This window comes from Aptenodytes forsteri, unplaced genomic scaffold, assembly GCF_000699145.1.
Source record: "Aptenodytes forsteri isolate BGI_AS27 unplaced genomic scaffold, ASM69914v1 Scaffold237, whole genome shotgun sequence".
Lineage (NCBI taxonomy): Eukaryota > Metazoa > Chordata > Aves > Sphenisciformes > Spheniscidae > Aptenodytes > Aptenodytes forsteri.
Window position 1 is genome coordinate 2,611,727 of NW_008794451.1, and position 5,509 is coordinate 2,617,235.

The following is a 5,509-nucleotide window of genomic DNA, read 5'->3' on the forward strand; positions in this document are numbered from 1 at the left end:
AAACCGGGAACTATGGATCTTCCGTTCCTAAGAGAGGGGTAATTTTCAAATGCTGCTTCGGAGATCTCATTTACTGGCACCTCCTGCTGCATCCGCGTGAGCGTGATTATATAATAAGGGTAAAAAGTCGGTATTAGTTCTGTTCTGGCTACCTGTTATGTATGCCGGCTTCAATTCCTAGTGTCGTTTTTCTGTCGTTCCATATAATTCGTGCTAATTTTCGGCATTGCTAATCAGAGCAATTTTATAGCAAACGTGAAGCTGGCATGCCATTTTGAATTTCCAGCATGAGCTAGCATTAACGCTGGCTGTGTCAAAACAGTGTTTCACATCAGCCTGGGGCAATTTTTTCTCTTAAAGGTCATGTACAAATGATGTAGAAAGGAGACAGATTTGTACAGAGAAGAGCTGGCAATATTCAGTATGTTTAACTTATTTCCAAAGGTATTTGTAAAAAAATTCAAAACTCTTTTCCTGTTTTTTTTAATTCGCTTTACTTCACGTGCCTAAAGGAGAAGGTGACTGGACCTTGTTTGTCTTTCTGGTAGATAGTATTAAAAAATGTTTTGCATAAATGTGCCTGTTTATTTCTCTTCCCTTCTTTCAGTGTTCGGTTTCTGCTTTGATCATGATTGTACAGCTCTATATTTACACTTAAAAAGATTTAAGGCTTATTTTGAAATAGATGGATGTGAATTCTTTTTCAAGTAAGGATTAGGAGAGGAAGTAGAGACGGCCGGTGAAAAAGAGGGGCACGATCAGGAGGAAAGCACTCAGTATTATGAATCAGCATTGCCTGAATTTGATAAACTGGGACGAGAGCAGCTGTAGGTTGTCACTGAATGTCCACCCAGCCCAGCAGTACCTCTGAGAGGAGCAGATGTTTGGAGGCGAAAGCTTCAACAGAACAGCCCTACTTCCTCCCGCAGGCTGAGGCTTAGGGACTTCCTGAGCCACGGCTTGGTGGCTTGGATTTTTTTTTTGTTTTTTTTTTTTCTTCATTGCTCTCCGTATGTTTGTCTTCTGTGGACTTGTTTGATTGCTTTTGAACGAGTATGCAGGAGGTGGTTGGAGAATGGAATGGTTGAAATGGGGAGGAAGAGATGGGAGAAAAGCCTTTCGATGTTTACGAGAAGGGGTGGGGGAAGTGACGTGCCTAAACAGTTACTGTCAGTTTGTTCTCTGGATCGGATTGATAATAAATGGAGAAATAATAAAAATTGGAAGAGAAGTCCTTTGTCACGTGAATTTTGGAGAACAAAATTGTTTACCTTGCTAATTCAAGGTTCTAATATCACGATTTAGAAGGGGGGAAACAGCTAAGTTGGGGTATGCATACTTAACGTTATGTTTATATTTTCTTACTCTGCCTGGTTTGTTTTCTTAACTTGTAGAAAAAATAAATAAATTTCTAATGCTTAAGGAAGAGACATAGTAGAATTTAAGGTTTTAGGTATCATTTTAAGTGTCAAATGCATAGTTTAAAGGAAAAATCTTTTCTGGTAGTCTGAGAAGAGGAACAATAAAGAAAGCAAATCCTGACTTTATGAATGTTGTTTTCTCAACCTATACTTGCCTTGATTATGTACTCTTAATTCACTGTTTTCCCAAGACCCAATTAAAATAGTTATAATTTAAAAAACAAACAAAATAGACAAATAGTAAATATTATAGGAGTATGTAATTTTGAGTTGTTAGATATATTCTCTGAAGCTCCTGAATATATGTCGCTTAAGTTTGTAGATAGCATGCTGATTTAAAGCCTCGTGTCTTCCGTATTTGTAACAACTGACACCATCTCTTCATTATTTTTTGATTCCTTTAAGTTGGGAATACTGTCTTGCTTTCACTGTAGCCTTGTCTGCTGAAGCGTCTGTAGCTGAGGTGTGTGTTTTCCTTCTCCAGCAAGTGGTGATTGGAATAAGTGGGTAGAGGGTTAGTAATAGTGCAGGGGCTCTTGTCTTGCTTTGTTAATTTTATTTGCAGTTGTGATGTGGTTTTGTTGTATGTGTGTACACAGAAACTATATTCTCACAAGGTAGTAGCAGAAGCGATCTAGTGAATTGTAGCTTTTCCTTAATTACTCAGTGTTGTTTAACTTCCTGTGAACTCTGGAAACTATTTAGTTAGCCGCGAAGTGGTGTTTCGGGGAGGGCCTGGGGAGTGTGGAGCCTGCTATAGCATTTGGGCGATGAAGAACGGGATCTCCTTTCAGTCATGCTGACAGGGATCATGCTGTGGTCTTCGTGTTGTTTCAGGCTGCGTAACTGTCAACTTTGTTTGCTAATTGTCTGTAAAAGGAATCCTTCTGAGTCCCAGTGAGGTGGTTATTGTATATTTGGGGTTGAAGTACAATACTAGGGTTGGGCTTTATTCTGGACAAAAAGTAAGGTATTGTGATGGAATGACTGTGGACGCTTAACCTTTTTGTATTAGTTTCCAACTTGGGAAGCAGCCAAAAGCCACCACCAAATATCTTTATTTTCTTTTGTCTGAACAAATTTTACCTGTCTCTGATGGGTTTTGTTACCAAAATCTGTCATCTTATCTGATCTGTATTGTTTTGCAAGTAACTTCTGATGTATTTTTACCTCCACAGTTTAACCCTTTGAAAAAAAAAAAGCCAAACTTAATGTTTTGGTAATAGGTTGTTATAATGCGTTCTGTTACATGGTAAGCTATTGAACTTCTCAGACTCCTGAGTTTTCTTATGCCCTATTGCCATGACTAAGTCTTAATGATTCTTAGTGTAGCATTAAATACCTGTTTGATGACATCATAATGTGTCCTTGATCCTTTTTTTAATTAAAAAAGTGTAATTATATTGTGATGATACAGAATTCTGACTCACCAGTATCTTATGCTGTATTAACTGTGTATTTTTTTTCTTTGGTTTCATCAGACTGGCAGATGGGGCCAGTCTTTTAGTAGTGGATTGTTGTTGCCACAAGTTGACTGTGCATGTGTAACTAAGAGGATGTTAGAAAAGCTTACTGTTATTTTTGTTACAGAAGTCGAATGTCACTTAAAATGGGTGTCAAAAACTAGTAGCTAGCCAAAATTTAACATTTTGGACATCGCTATGTAGAGTGACATTGTATAGAAGAAGTTAGTTTTACATTTCTCATTTTTCAGGTATTATTCTTGGTTAGATATAGTTCAAACAGTGATCTACTTTCAGGCATAGTAAAAAGGAATTCCAACTTCCATGCTGCCTGAAACAGCAGAGCTAAAAACCAAGATTCGTTAAGCAAAGTAATTTTTTTTCCCTTGGAATGCATTAGTGGTGGAACTTCATGGGTCTGGCTGAAGCTTTAGTAAGTATTTCTCAGCCCTTTGGAAAAAGAATTGTGATCAGTCTTTCTAAAGACAAAATGACAAAGGCAAATTAAAATTCCATAATAAGACACTTACAGACCAGGATAGAATGGGCTTGGGATCTTCTTGGTGTCAGACTGGCACTAAAAATCATCTGTGTTTCATTGATCTTCCTTGCATTTTTCCACTAGTAGGCCTTTTTGAAAGAGGTAAATAGGCCCTTATTTCCAAATGAAAGCGTAAAAGTCAGCGGTCAACTAATCAGAAAATAACTGATTTCATTTGATGATGAGTAGATATGTCATTTCTCTGAAGAGCCATCTCCCTTTTCTTTGGTCAATAACTGAGGGAAATTAGTTTTCTCTAAGTGCTGTGCTCAGAAAATGCTGCAGGAGCACTGTTACAGACTTCAATAGCATGGAGGAAGATCCTTCTATAGCCACACAAATATGCTTGCTTCAAGTTACGCTGTAAGTGCTTGTGAAGACAAGTTGTGGATATACTAAGTAAATTGGTGGGCAAAATTAAATAATACTGCAAGACCACAGATGTTGGCATGGATTGTGTTAAAAGAATTGACTATTGATGTATGCACCTGTCTTTAAATCTGCTATGTTTGCTGAATAGGTTAGACAACTTTCCTATGTGGAAATTACTAAATTGGTACACTTCTCACTTCTAAAACTTTTACCTTTTATTTCTTCTTCTCTGTCAGCAGCTGCAGGTTGCAATGAATTTGTAGCTCACAAGTAAAGCTGGTTACCAGTCAGTCATTTAGAAACTGGTTTACTCTCTTGAATTTGAGTGTAATTGATAAAAAGTTGACCTTTTAGCTGATCATTTAAAGGAAAGAAGAGTAATATCCTGAAGGTAGGGTCTCACCAACCTCTGCCACCTGATTTGTTTAAAATTCCAGTAAGTAATTAATAAAGTTTCAAGTGTTACTGTATTCCATAAGGCCATGCTTATGTTCTTTGGTTTTTCCATTAAGCCTTGTTTTATACATCTCTTTGGAAAGGGAACCGTGCACAACTTGGTAAATGGGAGATGAGCATTTTGATTCTAGCCTGTAGATTGCGACATAATTTTATCGAATCTCTATAACCAAGGCGAATTACACCTAGAAAATACTTGGGCTGCCAGTACATAAAAACAAATGTTGTGTGGAAAGGTATGTTTTCATGTTGTCAGATATTGGATCCTTTTAAACTTACCAATTTAACCCCTTGCAAATTTTGTATGCTTTTTTAATGAAGAGTTGTGTTAAAAAACATTGATTCTTTGAATTAAGGTTCAGTAAACATTTAAAAATATGACTTAGTAGTTTCTCACTTCCAAAATATGGACCTAAGGCTTTTAGTAAATTTAACTGCATTTATATACTTTTGTTTATTTTTGCCCTAATGTAGTTAGATGCTAGTCCTGGCTTCTTTCCAGGAGGAAGTTGGCTAAAAGCAACATGAAGGAAGTTAGGCTTCAGGGAATGAGTAGGAAAATAAAATTTGTAGAAAGGAGCTTTAATGATAAACATATGTGTCCTTCAGTGTGTGTTACTTTTTTGTAAATGCCTGATGATACTTACTTGAACTCCAGTGAAATGATTGAGTTGCATTTTATTTGGGGGGGGGGGGGGGGGGAAGAAACTTCCAATCTAGTGTGTAAACGAACTGACTTTGCAGGAGTCATTCTTTATTTTAGCTGATTAATCTGATTCTTCCCTCTGTTTTGTTAGCCAAGGGGATAGTCCTTCAAGTATATGTGCGTGTAACTTGGCATGCTGAACCTCAAATACAAAGATGTTTTCCAAACCGAGGTCTAAGAGAACAAAGAAACAAAGGAAGTTCCCTGTTAAAGGTTTTTACTGTAGTCCTTCAGTATTTTCTCTTGCAGCTCTGAGGAGCTCTCAGCCATCTTTTGTACAAAAGCACTGTATCTAATTCTTTTCCCCTTGAAAGAGGGTCTCTATGGTTTCCTGAAGGTTGTTACATTCCTATGTCAGATTTGAAACTTGTTTGATAAAGGACCATCTTTAGATGGACAGGAGATAGTGTCTGCATGTCGTGGTTTAACCCCAGCCGGCTACTAAGCACCACACAGCCGTTCGCTCCATCCCTGATGGTGGGATGGGGGAGAGAACCAGAAGAGTAAAAGTGAGAACTTGTGGGCTGAGATAAAGGCAGTTTAATAGGCA